General features: G+C 40.7%; 1 long non-coding RNA gene across 1 annotated transcript in view; it reads left to right on the forward strand.

Moving 5' to 3' along the window:
• LOC117056091 overlaps positions 1 to 16810 on the forward strand; it is a 429770-nt gene that overhangs the window by 227911 nt on the left and 185049 nt on the right. The gene's annotated exons all lie outside the window — the stretch shown is intronic.

Raw genomic sequence — 16810 nt, forward strand, 5'->3', positions numbered from 1 at the left:
TGACATTACTGTAGGATATAGCCAACAATTATATGCATTTTTAAGACGGGGCACACTCTAGATTTATCTTGTGTTTGGAAAGCTCTGCAATTCCTACCCATTGCTGAGTACTAGAGTCTCACTGCCTTTCACAATGAACCAGCTTCTCACCATACATTGCCCATCTTGCCCATGAATACTGAACAGAGTTGGATTCATTGATTACTTAACTGTACCCAGTACAGCCCTGCTGAAACCAACTTAGAACAGCCACTTAATGCATCCTCCAAAAGGAGGAAAAAGTGGGCAAAGATTCACATAATGTTTGCGTAAGTTATATATAGACAACAAATTAGAAATAATTACTATCATTTAAATGGAAATGCAATGCATATCATCAATAACAGGAACCAGATGACCTGTGTGCCCTGCTCAGTCTGCTGTTCAGGTGTTGGTGGGTAATGTCAAGGCCCCTCCTACTCTTCCTTCATATAGTCCTTGATCTTTAAATAGACTTGGACAGGCCAGCAGTTCAAACAGAGGGCTGGTCATTCAAGTAGAGGGTTGTTCTCTGTCAAGCAGGTTACCTGCCCCCCTCCAACACAACTGAAAGTTGGCTGTGAATGGCCCTTTATCACACAAATATATGCATTCTGCTTTTGCTTTTTTTCTTGAAAACATCCAAAGCACCTTATAAAAGCTTAAAACAATACAATGAAAAACATGAAATTTAAAAGCTGCATTCAATACTAAAACAACAGCAAGAAAACATACCCATTTAAAAGCACTAGCATAGTCCATTAAAGAATGTAGATGCATGAGGTCACAAAATAGTAAAAAGCTTGCTGAAATAATAAAAAAGATGGATAGCCCTCAATCCATGAATCTACCGGTATGTGCATGGCAGAGCTTCCATGTTCACTTTAATGGAAGGTGATTTTCTCTGTTCCCATCCCTGTGTGCTCGTTGTTTATTCTACTATTAAGGTGAATGAAGAAACCACTGTAAGACAGATGTATGCCTTTCTGCTCCTCAAGAAACAACTGGATCAGAGTGATGGTGTAATTCCTAAAATCAAAGATGTTTCTTTATTTCATTCCATTTGAAAAAGGTCTCTGGCCACCTTCTCACAAAATATAAAATTGGTGGTGTTTCCCCCATAATTATTAGATTCATTTTTCTATTAAAATGTTTTAAGGAAGCCAGTGCTTTGCCTAACGAGTGCAACTTGGTTCACTTTGAGAATGCCACTTTATCGATTATTGTAGACTTAGACTGGGTGACTTATTGAAGCTTTATTTCAATATGTGGCACCAGCATGCTGATAGACCCCAGTTTTAAAAATAGTAGTGTTTCTAGAAAAAACAAAGCCATTCACACATTGAGTGTGGGCTCAAACAGTTACAGGAACGGGGTCTAACTTTCAGCACAGCAAATGTGGGCAGAGCTGTGCAACTACAATATGACATGCTAAAAACCTAAAAACCAGTGCACATACTTTTGTAACCTAAGAAAACCTATAATAAAAATTATTTTAAAAAACAAAAAACCAAAGCCATACACACCTCTCATTCAGCTTAACTGCCATTCACATCCCGTCCTCTTTGAACTTGTCAGCAAACTCACAAACACATGCTGAAACCTAGAGGACATTCCCAGCCATTATGGCCTCTGATTGGCTATTCCATATTCCATTTACAGATTCTCCTCTATGTGTGTTTTATGACCCTTTATATATCACTTAATTACAATAATCTCTAAGTAGTGTATGGTAAGCTTAACAAGTACAGTAGAAACAGAAACAGTTAAAAATAAACTATAAAATCAGAAATTACTTTAAATGCCTGCTGATTTTTTTAAAAAAACCTCTTTGGTAAGTGCCAAAGTTTCAATGGACTGCAAGAAGATCAAACCTATCCATTCTCAAAGAAATCAGCCCTGAGTGCTCACTAGAAGGACAGATCCTGAAGCTGAGGCTCCAGTACTTTGGCCACCTCATGAGAAGAGAAGACTCCCTAGAAAAGACCCTGATGTTGGGAAAGATGGAGGGCACAAGGAGAAGGGGACGACAGAGGATGAGATGGTTGGACAGTGTTCTCGAAGCTACTAACATGAGTTTGGCCAAACTGCGAGAGGCAGTGAAGGATAGGCGTGCCTGGCGTGCTCTGGTCCATGGGGTCACGAAGAGTCGGACACGACTGAACGACTGAACAACAACAACAAAAGTTTCAATAGAGAGGGGAGTCTCTATTATCTGATAGCAGCTGGGAGAGAGTTCCAAAGAATTGGACCCCCAATTGTGAATGCACAGCTCCTGGTGGGTATGAATATCCAAAATGTGATTAATATCAACATTCAGTTCCAGCTGTATTTTGTAAAAAGATACATGATCCCTCACATTTTGGACACATTTTTGTGAAAGTGGCCAATCCTGCTTGTGTGATGGTCAAATCCACTGGCAGTCACCAAATTTCCATCGAAATTCACTGTAGTGCATCATGCAACTATGGACTTAGAAGCAAGGACTGGTGAAATCAATGAAAGCTTGATAAAGATGTGAAAGGGATTTGCAACAGACTTTACAGCTTTTCCATTCATGAAGCATCCCAAGGCCCTTTGATTGACACAGATGATGTTCGGTTATTTCAATTAGCAAAGGGACAGTATTTCAGATCTAAATGATCACCTCAGATTATTTAATGGAAAAGTAGCATATCCATTTTACATAATCACTCCTTTAAAAAAAAAAGAAAACCTTCAGAAATGTATAGCCAATCTTTTACAGATCATGTACTAGCCACAATTTCTCCCAAGGGGCCCAATTTTGTGTTGCTTTTCACACTTTCTGGCTTAATATATAACGGTTTCATTAATTTTACAGTTTATGATTTCTATTCAGTCTTTTAATGTGGATGCTCCTGAGAGCTTCAGATATTCTAGTCAGACATACTTTGACATGGGGTTGTGAAATATGGATGAGTTTTTTTCATGTAACTATTAAATGCCCAATTATCTTGTAATAAATTTATTTATTAAAGTCCATTTCAGTGATGTCTGTATTTCTTCACCTCCCCATAAAAGACTGGCGATAATCGGACTGATTTCCAGCTATGATTTATGTAATCTCAGGCAATTCCACAGACTATGTGGAATACATTCAGTCCTGCAGATATTTAAATCATACCAATAACTGGAAAATGCAGAGAGGAATAGGGGATAGAGGTTGGTTAGCTGAAAGAACATTCTCTCATCAAGTATATCATCTATGCCAGGTGCATACATATTTTTGCAAGCAATGAACGTGAAATAGTTTGCATGCATCTGTCTTGGGTGACAACGGAGTGCACTTTTGAGGATTAAGTTAAACTGCTGTGGCTATAGAGACTGATATGGGAGAGTCCTGTTTTGTTGCAGCGGGGGCAGATGAAGGCATCTGTTTGTGTTGCTGCAGATGTACCATGGTGTTTCTTCTCTCTGTGCTCCTCCTAGAGGTCATTCCTCTTTTGTCATTGCTATGGATGCACGACCTGACTGCCTGTCTCCAGGCAGTTAGCATCACATTTTTTCATACCCTCTTGGAGAGGTGAGCCATTGCTGTAGCTTCCTTGCCAATATGTTTGTCCAGTTTGTGTCAATGGAGAGGTTGTTGGTTATGATGGAACTCAGGTAGACAAAACTGCCTACCCCCTCAAGCATGTGGTCACCAATGCTGATGCATGGAGCCCTGGGGATGTCCTGACCCAATATGTTGGTCTTCGTCAGGCCAAACTCCCTGCAGGCTTGGGCAAAATTGTTGATGAGTAGAGCTTCCCCAGTGTTTGCTGTCAAGGCTGTGTCATCTGCAAACAACTGCTATCAGCTAAGGACCTGCCACCTGTTTGTTTTGGCACATAGATGTGCCAGGTTGAACAGACTCCCATCCTTGAGTGTACACACCGTCTTCAGTTGAGCTGAAGGTATATGAGAGCACCAGGAAGAGGAATAAGCCAGAGTGTTGAGACAAGAACACAGCCCTGTTTCACACCACTTTTTATATGGAAAGCACTTCTGCTGGGATTCTGTCCTCCCTTTTTCTCATGAGTGAGTATAGTTGCAAGGCAGCAGTGGTTTAGGATCAGCGTTTTCCTTCTCCTAGATGGGCTACCTTCCCAGTTTGATGAGCCAAATTTGCTGCTGATTTCACAGCACATGCAGAAACTGCCTTCTTGACTGTTGGACCTGCTATTGGTCTCACCTGCTCAATCCACTGGAGCCTGTCTTTGCATGCAAGGGATAGACAAGTCCCGAACTCACCTCCCCATAGACTACCCTCACCTGGTTTAGCTGATCAGTCAAAGCCATTACCCAGGGTCTGGCCACTATCACTTGCTGACAGCTTCTAGGAGCCACAAATGAGAGCTATCAATGGTAGATGAACTACCAGAAGAAGCATGGTGTGCTGCTATCACAGCCTCTGAATCACAAACACATTATTCTCTACCAAGGCAAAACACCTACTGTCTCTGGTGTCCCACACCAGAAATACTGCTGTTAATGGGAGAGGGGAGACATCTATCAACCACTTTTTCCACATCATCTATCATTCTGTCCCCTGGTTTTCTTTTCTCCTCTTCTAAACAATCAAACCACACTTTCCTTACCACTGCTCTAACGTCCTGGTTAGAGTAGTGACATCACATCACTAGCATGCCTAGAGTGGATGTGGTGACTCCATGAAGCATCAAGATCCATCCCCAACGAAGGCCTGAAGAGGTATCCATGTGCTATTCCTGACAACTTCAATTAAAGTAGCTTATGTATCAGGTTTAGGAAAATGTTCTTGCGGCCCTAGAGACCTGCTCCTAGATCTGGAGTAGCCAATGTAATGCCTTCAAAATATTGTTGGACTATAACTTCCATTATCCTTGACCATTGACTATGCTGGCTGGGGCTGATGGAAGTTGTAGTCCAGCATCTGGAGGACATCACACTGATTGCTCATGGGGTAAATGGGTCAATAACATAACTTGACATACCCTTCACATCTCCAACCAGGGTAAATGAATTGATCTACTAGGTGAGGGTGGGTGCATTGCAGAAAGAGACGGGATGAAATGAGGTCTTTCTAGTACTATGATTTCTGTGAATATGTACTACCTAAATAGTTATTCTCTTACTATTATGAAATTATATAATTTATTTTTATATTCCTCCAGAAATTAGAAAAGCTTTGTACCAGGCCAACAGAGTCTTTTATATCTGACACTCATACTGTACCAGGTAGAATGAAATCAATTGGATGTGTAAATTCCTTAAATAATAGCAAAAAGAGCAAATTGAATTTCAAAGAGAAAAAAATGGTGAACCTGAATGAAACGCAGTGGTAAAAAGGTCATCAGCAGAATTAGCAAAAAAAGTCTGGCAAAGTTACAGTTAGGCAGTCAGTAATACTCTATTGATCAGACATTTTCAATCAATGGTGCTGTGCCTAGATTATTGATGCAAAGGTATTAAGCAAAATTTTATTTCAGCTAACTTGTTGGCTCAGATGTCAACTGAAAGTCATTTCCCCAGTCAATCAAACATAAAATAAATCTGAGCAGAGTTAGCTCTTTTTTTTTACAGCTTTGCCTGTCTTACTTTCCAATTACACAATGAACTCTGAAACTTCAACATTTAAAGTGATATTACTAGGAATTGAGAAAGATGTGATTTCCTGTAGAGAACTAAATATATGGGGTAAAAATATGGATGCAGGAATGGAAAAGGAATTATGTTTTCCTGCGGTTTGACAGGGAGATTGTAAAATATGAAAACAAAGTTAATCTGGAGTTTAAGAAGAAATGGCTGTAGGGAAATCCTCCTGGCTTGACTGTAATTTTTCTACACTAAAAACTCATCACATAAACTGCTCTAAGTGAGAGTCAGAGCTGTAATGTTTTGGATTTCTTTGGCCTTTGTTACCTTAATATGAAAGGCATGGAATCCTGTATGTGGCAGATTCACATAGCACCTATTGCGTGCTTGCTTACACTAGGAAAACCCCCCCACTGAACTCAGTTATTTGCAGGAACATTTACATTGGATCAGGCTGCAGATCCACTATTTGTGTAGTTCATACTAGAAGCCATACTTCATAATTTACATGAAGGTTTTAAAGTTAGGTTGACACTTTCTGGCACATTTAATTGCCTTTTACTAGATGGTGACAGCAGAATGAGTTGTGGTCTCAGATATAATGTAGTCTGATTTCTAAAGGTGCTGCATAAGGCATAGCCCTAAACTTGAATCTATTTATGAGCAAAAGCAACACATCTGATAGAGTTAACAAGAGCCCACCTGAATAAAAGTGTTTCATCAAGTATTGTCATATTATCATAATCGTGGAAATCAATTTCTTCTTGCTTATGTTCAGTTTGCAAGAAGTGGATTGAACCCAAACTGATTCCTGCAAATTACATTTACAGGGGCTTGCTGTAACTTCTAACCAGCTGATTGTGTATGGACTGAAAAATGTTCTTTACTCCAGTGCTAGATGCTAACTAGCATCACTACTTTTTCAGTTATCTAAGGATGTTGGAAAATATTTTCTCAGCCAAGCATCAAGATCCATATACCCACTTTGGGTGTGTTTTTTTTTTTTCTAAATGGAAATACAATTTGACAAATATACCTTGGATTGAAGCTAGTCAGAAATGAAATGAGGGCCATGGGTTTGATGTGCTAATCCCGTCCACCTCCAATTTCACAAAGTGAGTTAGAAATTCACATCTGTGGAGCACAGTTTGGAAGCTTGCTGTGGCAAGAAGCATGTCAAAATCAGCAACAAACAGTGCAGTTCTTTTCCAGTTGCACCAAACGTTTATGCACCAGTTATTCTTGCAACATTTGCTGTTTTGTGTATTCCAAAGTCTTCAAGAATTTGTCTAAAAGCATGGACTAAGAATTGGGGAGGGAGAATCTGGTTTCTATCTGTTTGTGATTAACCCTCATGTTTGTGCTATTCATTCCTGAATTTGGAACCCCCTATGGAAACCTGATCAGTACTGTGTAATTACAGCCTGCTCAAATCAAACCAGTCAAATAATGTCAAAAGCAATTATTTTCTTTTCAGAGGGGCACAACGTATTTTGGAATACACAGGAGAAAATGCAGATTTCAGCCTGTGAACAGTTCACACAGTCAGGCCTGTCTGGTGGCATTCTATAATTGCTGGTGAGTTCAGAGCTGTTTGTGGGCCCATCAGGACTAGTTTTTAGACGTTGCTAGATTCTAGTTCTCACGTCTATGAAATCATAGAATGCTGCCTGAAAAGTATTTTTTTAAAGGAATCAGCTTCATGACATATGTAAAAAGATTGAACCAGACCACATTTCAATCCTCCATGACTGGACCTAACAGTCAGGGGTACCTTTACCTTTACCTTTAACATTTCTTTAAATTCTCATTGACTCTTCCACTAAAGCTTCTTGGCTTGTATCTGCACTTGTTTATCATATGCTGCTCTTCTGCAAGGGATTTTTTTTTCAAGGTTTTCAAGTCCTCATTTAGTGCCTCTCATCCCTGTAATCTTTGAACTTCTTAAATTGGGACTTGCGCCTATGTCTTTCTGTCTACCTGGTATGGCAGATGTGGCTTGTGCTATCCACATGACTCTTTGCTGAGACACTGATGTCAGATCCCATGCCACATAGAATTTATTACAGAAGCAAAAACTGGGAAAGATTTCTTTTAAAAAGAGCCCCCAACTCTTCTGCTTTTCCCCATTGAAGGCACTTTTTTATTCCAAGATTAAGAAATCTTTTTCAGCATGAGTCCACCTTCGCTTCTGGACAGTCTTCTGGAGGCCACATGATAAGCATGGGCAAGTTCAGAGGCAAATGTAGACAGAGCTAGTTTCTACACACACTCCCATAGCCCTCTCTATCCCCCATCCAAGCAAGTGAGAGTTGTTGTCAGAGTTCAAAGACACATTCCCACCAGTCAAAGAAATGGGAAGAGTCTCAAGAAAGGACTAGAGAGCTGCATCCCTCCCAACCCCCATTTTACCCCAACAAATCTGCCCCTGCTTATTACCCATAAATGGAAGGTGGTGGTGCTTCTTGAAGCATCAATGGTTTTATTTGCGATAGGGAATGACAATTTAGTAATCAGAGTGATGGTACAAATTGACTTGTAAAGTGTGCTGTGCATGGGCCACACTACAACATGGTAGCTGCTGAAAGGTCAAAGTGGGAGAAGTAGAAATGGCTTGCTGTTAAATGACTAAAATTTTTATTTCTGGACATTTATGACATCCATTCTAGTATGATATATGAGCATCTGTCATAAAAGTTTCACAATAAAACAAAACACAGCTTATACAGATCTCACTAGATGTCACTGAATTCAGAAATTTCATATCCCCCACTGCTACATTCCACTATCCTCCCCAATTCTGGTAAGTTCTGTATTGTAAACTGTTCTATTATCTCTCCAGTAAGAGTGATTATGCACAAAACATTGTCTTATGAAAGCCTGCAGTTAAGCCTAGCTAAACAGGAAACATTGTCTCAAGTTCCAAGAATAGCCCGATCATAACATTTGCCCATCTTGACAAATGAGTGATTGGAATGAGATGCACTCCCCAAGGATGCTCAAAGATAGAATGCTGGTGGCACCAAAGTTCTGTCTGTGGCCATTGAATGTGGATGGGCATTCAAACATGCATGTGAAAGCCACTTGGCAGTCATCAGTATGCATCTGTGCATACTGATGACTGCCAAGTAAACATCAGTGGACAGCATGGTGGGGTTGTGGTGCTTACCTGACCTCCATCTGGCTGAGTTGCTGCAGCATACTGGGACAGAAAGAGTGTGTGGTGGTGGTGGTGAAGTTGACACATAGCAAACCTGTCATCAGGAACCCTGCAGAACATATTTTGGTGGCATGGGGGGCGGGGGGGGGGGGAGAAAAGAAAACAGAAGTTCCTTTGCGCAAGCCCATTTCCATTGCACAAATGGAGGGTCATCATTGGATGCTTTCTTGTGCTACTAATTCTGTGAGTTTGCATTCATGCAATAACTACGCTTCATGGGTCCATACGATTGCATTTGTTGCATAAGGGTGTAGGTAACATATATTTTATAGAAACAGAACAATTTGAGATATAAGTAAGGCAGAACAAATCTGCTGCTTCTGGTGGCCTTTGAATTAATTTTCATATGTTAGTCACTTAACAGAACAAAATTAATATTTATGACACACACACACTCTCTTTGCAAAATGAAAAAAAAGAAAAGAAAAGTGACAGTTTGATTGCTTCCAGTCTTGGGATTCAGGGCAAATTTTTCGAGGTTTCCATGGGAGATTCTTGAGAGGGAGTGCAGTGTGTATGTGTGTGTTGGAAAACTTGATTTTCTCCACTCTTAGAGGGTTCAAGCTACAACAGAGCATGTGTGTGTCCAGAGCACTATGGCCTACATTGTTTGCTTCTCCAGCAAATGTTCTGACATCATCTCTCAGATCTACAGCCATGCAAATGTGTGGTCCCCAAGCCAAAACTGTGAAATCACATGGAAAAGAGAGGAAGTCACTCATGTTGCTGGTGGCTTGTGCTTTCCTGCAACATTCCAGGGGATTTTCCAAAGTCTTGTGTTGTAATGTGTTCACATATTACATTCAATGTGTACAATCTGTGTACATGTGTACACCAGTAGTTGAGCTGTGTACTTGATCTGCTATTCACATTTAATGTTCAACAAGCATACAGTCTGTGTGACTTTTGTATACAGTCGTTGAGCTGTAGAAGTCAACAAGTTACACTGTTTCACATGAATGCTTGTACTGTACATGTGTAGCGATGGTTTGTATCCATGTTTTGTGCAAAATGTGAACAAGCCTATGGTTTCATCAGGAATGTTGTCCCTATCCCCAGATCTATTCCCATTCTGGGTCACGGAGCCACTCGATCTTGCTATTGATTCCAAGACAGTGCTTTGGTCAAAAGTAATTTTTCAGACCCAATTTGCCTATGATTCGTAACAACAATTAGGGAGGTGTTGTACATTTGTGCTCTTTTATTATGAACAGAACTGCCTATTTTGCCTGCCAAAACATGCAGTTTCATTGGAGTTTGTTCAACTCATTGTTTGCCTGCTTAGGTTATTATCTTGTTCTTTTCTTTTCTGTATGTAAGTAAAAAAGTAAACAAATAAGTAAACAAAAACTTACAGTATTTGTCTAGTATAACAATATGTGCTTGCAATATTTGTTTAATATAAGCAAAAAAACCAACAACCACAAGATGCTACTGCTTTGATTCTTTTCCTCCTTACGCCAATTCACTAAATTGATATCATGCATCAACAAGGGCCTCCCACATATTCTAGCTTGGCTTATTTTGAGAAGGTAGTGTTTTTTAAATATAAATGTAGAGTTTCAGGTGACAGAGGTCAATTTCCCCTCCCACCCCCACAGACATTTAGTAGGGGGGCAAAGTTTTTCTGCAAAAAATGTCTCCAGTTTATGGAAGTGGAGTAGAGAAAGCAGTAGTGTCATATGGTGACCATATGGTCCTTGTTAAAATCATCTACCAAGAGGCTGCAGTAATCACAGTCAACCCATTTACATTATTTCAGAAGACCAACCAGAATTAATTTCATTTTCACTCCAAAATATGAGGTTACAGAAAGTTTAGCAGTGATATTAAGACAAGAAAAGTAAGGCATTGCCCAGTGGATGCCTTTTGCATTGTTTAGCCGTATGAATGTTTTGTTGTTGTTCAACCTGGCTAGGCAGAATCATCACATCAGTAAGCCTCCTCATATGCTTAGATGCCAGAGGCTAATAATACAAATTTTTAAAAGAAGTGAAAGGCATCTGCTTTATATGCAAAATGTCCCAGGTCAATCCCCAACATCTCCAGGTAGGGCTAGAAGAGACCCCTGCCTGCAATCCTGGAGAGCTGCTGCCAGTCAGTGTAGACAATACTGAATTAGAAAGACTTATGGTCGGACTCAGTGCAAGACAGCTTCCCGTGTTCTTAAGCATATATATGCCAGCCCTTGTGCCAGAAAAATGACAGAGAGCACTGGGACTCCTTAGAGACAAGGAGAATGGTCCAGCCAAAATAAAATGCTTTTAAAAGCCTCACTGATTTCAGTAGAAGAGATTAACTGTGCAGTCCTATACATGACTACGCAGAAATCCCTTTGAGTTTACTGCCTCTATGAGGAGAGTGGTATAGGATTACAGGCATAGCATATGTTTTAACTCTCCCATTGATATCAGTCAAACTCATGCTTAACTTTTGCCAAATCATGCCCAACTGGGTTATTGTAGCTTAAGCTTTTGAATGAAACAGCTTATATCTCAGATGATGTTAGTGGAGAACTGAATCATAACCCATCTGCAGCCTGATGCTAGACAACTGTGTTTATTGGTCTTATTTCCACATGTGTACATGTGTAGCCCAGTCTTATGCATATATACCGGTATTTTGAAGTAAATCCTATGGATTTCAATTGGTGTTATTCCTAAATCATGGCATCACAGCCTCTGAATATCCATCTCTAGACCACCAGGAAAAAGGGGCAGTTATGTTGGCAGAACCTACCATATGGAGCAGCCTCTCTGCAGAAAAATGGCATGCATCATCTCCCTGTTTATGCTAGCAGAAGGGAAGGATCTCTTCAGAGTTCTGTACCTTATGTTGTTGTTCAGTCGTTCAGTCGTGTCCGACTCTTCGTGACCCGACTCTGTACCTTATACTCTGTCTGAATCACAAGATAAGAAATACCTTACTAATGTGGGATGGATTTAAGTTTTGATTTGCATTCCAGCACTCTTGCCACAAAAAGGTGTTGAGCTTTTTTTTTTTTTTTTTAAGGAAACCATTGATATTGTTGAGCTCTTAAAGGAAAACCTGAAAGTCATTGAGCTTTTTCGATTGACTTTCCTAAGATCCAGGACAAAGTGCCGCCTTTCAGAAATTCCCCCCAGTAATGTCCAGGAAAATCCAGACGTATGGCAGCCCTCCACTGGTTGGCTGAAATACATTTTGGGTTTCTTGCTTTATCAGCTCCAAGAGGATCTTGACTCATTCTAATTTGAATGGTCAAAGGGGGACCTAGCAAGAGGCCATTCAGTACATATCTATTGAAGGTTATGTATATTATTACTATTATTTTCAACATTATTGTTACTTTCATGAAACATCTCTTTATGACCCAGCTCCAGTTCTGGCTTTATTAAAAATGTATAACAATAAAGCACAAACCCATTTCCTTACTGCCAGCATTTATGCAAAACAGCTTGAAACAACTGACAATATTAATCTCTTTTTCCATCTAGCAATTAATACTGTGCAGCTGATGACAATGTGCATTGTATCCTACACTGGAAAATAACATAGTCCATATTGTGCTGACCTATTGTTCTTAATTACACACGAAAGGTCTCAATTTCCCCTAAGTCACAGTACAGAAGAAGCACAGGTTCTTAGGTTAGGATTTTTCTGATATGACACGTAAACATAACTCAAAGTTGAATAACATGGATCTAGAAGACTGAAACTCTGTAATACATTATGAAGAACACAAATGGTTGTTTGTGAGAATAGGGGGGCATGAACATGAGAATGAATATGAAAATGTGTGATTTCCATGAATCTGTAAGTGTGCTACTAAATAAAATATGTATCCCTACACATATTTGTTGTTTAGTCGTGTCCGACTCTTTGTGACCCCCATGGACCAGAGCACGCCAGGCACTCCTGTCTTCCACTGCTTCTTGGCAGGGATACTGGAGTGGCTTGCCAGTTCCTTCTCCAGGTGGATCACATTTAGTCAAAACTCTCCACTATGACCTGTCCATCTTGGGTGGCCCTGCACGGCATAGCTCATAGTTTCTCTGAGTTATTCAAGCCCCTTCACCATGACAAGGCAGTGATCCATGAAGGAGCCCTACACATATACACAACCACAAATTTAAGAAGGCTGTATAGGAGCCAGCCATTGTGACTATATATAAACCAACCCATCACAATCATAGGAGTTGGGCCAACTAGGTGAATCTCCCCCACCCAACTGGCACTCCAGTGGGAGGGTGGATAGTGGTTGGGTGAGAAAGACCCATGTAATCAATTCTATCCCTATGACTGCAGTTTTCATAACTCTAAGCAAATGAGCAAAGTGTGCAAAAATGACTTCAATCATGAAGCTGCTTTGTTTAATTCTTTAATTGCTTTTCAAAGAAAGAACTTTTCAGCATGCCTTGAAAGCTACAAGGATTCCATTTAAGCTTTTAACTTAGAATAATGGTTAGTTTCACCAATGTCTACATGATAAGAAAATACATAGAAAATAGATGATTATGTGGCAGAGAATACAAGGTATGTGTTAAACCCTGCAAATCAAAGAAAGCTGGAAAGAGAGAACATTACAGATTCTAATTAACAAACAGGAAAGTAATACTGTGACTAAAAGTATTATCATATTTTGTTGGTTTTAGCAAATCTTCCCTATTTTGTCCAATGGATCTAACTAATCAGCTTAGACAAGGATCCCATATTTGTTAAGAAAATGGAGAAACAAGAAACTTAAGTTACAAGGGTTATAGTTCAATTTAGAAGCCTTTCTAATTGGTACTATGGATAAAGACCCTTAAAAAAGAAAAGTGCTGGTAAAAAAAAAGAGCTAGACGAGGAGGAAGCCTTCAATTCAGATCATGATATATGCATATCTGGCTGGAGTCATGTATCTTTGGTCAGGATTTAGATGAGATCATACTGGATGAGAACTTGTGTGGTGTAGTGATTAGGGTGTCAGACTAAGACCTGGGAAACCAGGGTTCATTTTCCCATTCAGCCATGAAGCTCACCTTGGGCCAGTCATCAACTCTCCGCCTAACCTACCTCACTGAGTTGTTGTGAGGATAAGATGGAGAGGGGAAGAGCCATAAGCCCTTTGGAAGAAAAATAGGTCATGGAATACAACACAATAATCATGGTGACGATGATAATGGTTGAGATAGCTGCCATAAGCATACAAATTTGAGTCTTCAATGGAATAATGTTCCAGTGCCGACAAAGATTCTTCTCATCCTTTCTTGACCTTTTGGGTTGCACTTGGAGACTTTGTTTTCATTTTAATCCACACCATATATTTAATGCACTGAGGGGACGTGGGTGGCACTGTGGTCTAAACCACCGAGCCTCTTGGGCTTGCCAATAGGAAGGTTGACGGTTCCAATCCACATGACGGTGGTGAGCTCCCATTGCTCTGTCCCGGCTCTTGCCAATCTAGCGGTTCAAAAGCACACCAGTGCAAGTAGATAAATAGGTACTGCTGTGATGGGAAGATAAACGGTGTTTCTGTGCGCTTTGGCTTCCGTCATGGTGTCCCGTTGCGCCAGAATCAGTTTAGTCATGCTGGCCACATGACCTGGAAAGCTGTCAGCAGACAAACACCAGCTCCCTTGGCCTGAAGCGAGATGAGTGCCCCCCCCCCCGTTGCCTTTGACTGCACTTAACCGTCCAAGCGTCCTTTACCCTTTTAACCTTATTTTTACCTTATTTAATGCAAACTTATAGCAAAGTTGTGGCTTCCCCTCAGGAATCCTGGGAACTTTAGGATCTACATTAGATTTCTCCTAGAGAAGTTAACCAACTGGGCGGATGAAATTGGCCTATTCCATCCCGAACAAGCAGGCTTTTGGAAAGGCCACAACACTTCAGGCCATTGCCTAGTCCTCCAATATCTGATTGACAAATACCAAACCAAGTTCAATTCCAAGCATATGTTGCCTTCGTTGATCTATCCTCTGCCTTTGATTCTATCAACAGAGCTAGACTGGCAGAAGCTTAGTACAACCAACATAGACAAAAGGCTCTTATGGTTGCTAATGGAAATTCACTTGGATATAACTGCCACAGTGAAATTTGGACCCCTTGGCACTCTCTCCTGTCCCTTTCTTCTAGCTAGAGGCGTTAAACAAGGCTGCCTTTTGGCTCCTTTTCTCTTTAATTTTTACATAAACGATATAATAACAGCTATCAAAGCCCTTAACCAACCTATCCCATCTTTGCAACAAGCAAAAATACCCATCTTACTATACGCCGATGACATGGCAGTCCTCTCGCTAACAAAGTTGGGACTCAACAACATGATGAGAGGGCTCATGCAATTTTGTGAAGAAAAATTCCTAAAAATTAATTTTTCTAAAACCAAAATTATCCCCTTTGACGATAAAACCAAAACCATTGTGGAACCTCGCGGGCCACACCATTGATCACTGCTCGGTCTTTAAATACTTGGGCATTACTTTTCATCACAGATCATCTTGGACAGCCCACTTAAACACGACCATTCTGGCCGCTCGCCGAACCGTGGGTGCTTTGGTGAAATTCTTCTTCGCAAAAGGGGGGCAGCTGGTGGTGCCAATCAGAAAGATTTACCTCAGTAAAATACCCCCAATGTTGCTATATGGGGTGGAAATATGGGGATGGAACCTGAATATCCTCCAACGACTGGAGTCTCTGCAAAACCTACTCGCAAGAAAGATCTTCGGCCTCCCCAACGGGACAACGGCGTCCCAACTGATAATGGAACTGGGTATGCCATCCATCATAGCAAGAGCCCATATCAGGATAATTACCTACTACAAATTGCTTGCTGAAACTCCAAACTCTCTATTAGCTAAACAAGCCCTCTTAGCCTTTATCGGCAGTAGCACCTGGTCAAAGGGCATGGAGATCATCTGCGATCACTACTCCCTTCCAGACTTCGCCGCCCTATCCTCATGGGACAAAGACAAAATTCGCGACTGGATTCTTGCTAAGGACGCTGCCCTCGATCTAGAACTATCTAACGCGGCCAGACTCTCCACGTGGTTTCCTCGAGTGAAGGTAGTTAGATCTCTGCCCACTATCTGAGTGATCTGATAAATCCTACGTTAAGAAGGGCCTTTACACTAGCCCAATTTCATGCCACCCCTCACAGCATTCTTACAGGGTGTATTTTCCAATACTCCTCTGGAACTTCGACTCTGTCCATGCAACAAGGGAAATATAGAGGGCCTTATTCATTTTTTCTTCTACTGCCCAATATATGTCTCAGTAAGACCCAGGCTTTTCCTTTTAATCCCACCGATCATCACCCGGGACGATGACCACATGAAATACTTACTGGCGGATGCCAACCCACTGATATCACGTGGAGTGGCCATGTACATATTACAGGCCCTGAAACTCAGGGCCACCTTTTTGGCTAACTTACCTCATCCCTAGTCCTATGTAACTTCCTGACATACACAGTCGACATGCCCTGTTATTGCTCTTTATCTCATCTCTATTACTCAGCATGATTTTATACTTAATGTTCTAACTGTATTTGTAGTATTCTATGTATAATCGCGACAGGTCACTGCCTGGTCTCTCACAATGTGCTATGGCCATATGGCTAATGCAATAAATAAATTTAGTTTGCTAAGGGTGCTGAGAGTTGTTAGGAGACCTCTCACAGAGCTGAAATTCCTAGTACCCGTAACAAACTACAGTTCCTATGATTCTTGCGGGGCAACTATGACTGTTAAAGAGCCCTTTGTGGATGTGATCAATGTGTCACTCTTGTCATGCTACAAATATAGGTGTACCTAGAATTCTCCCAGGCTCTGAAGTTGGAGGTTCTTTAAGGTTACAGGATTTCTCATAAATAGGGAGGTTACACTCCTTAAACTCATTGATCACTGCCAGTTGAATTTAACCCTGCTATTCCTATGCACCTCACCTTACACCTATAGCATATGTGGGGAACCTCCAAATGTCACTCAACTAAAACTCCTATCATCCCTGCTTGAGCATATTTGCAAAATA

Source organism: Lacerta agilis, chromosome 1 (assembly GCF_009819535.1).
Source record: "Lacerta agilis isolate rLacAgi1 chromosome 1, rLacAgi1.pri, whole genome shotgun sequence".
Classification (NCBI taxonomy): Eukaryota; Metazoa; Chordata; class Lepidosauria; order Squamata; family Lacertidae; genus Lacerta; species Lacerta agilis.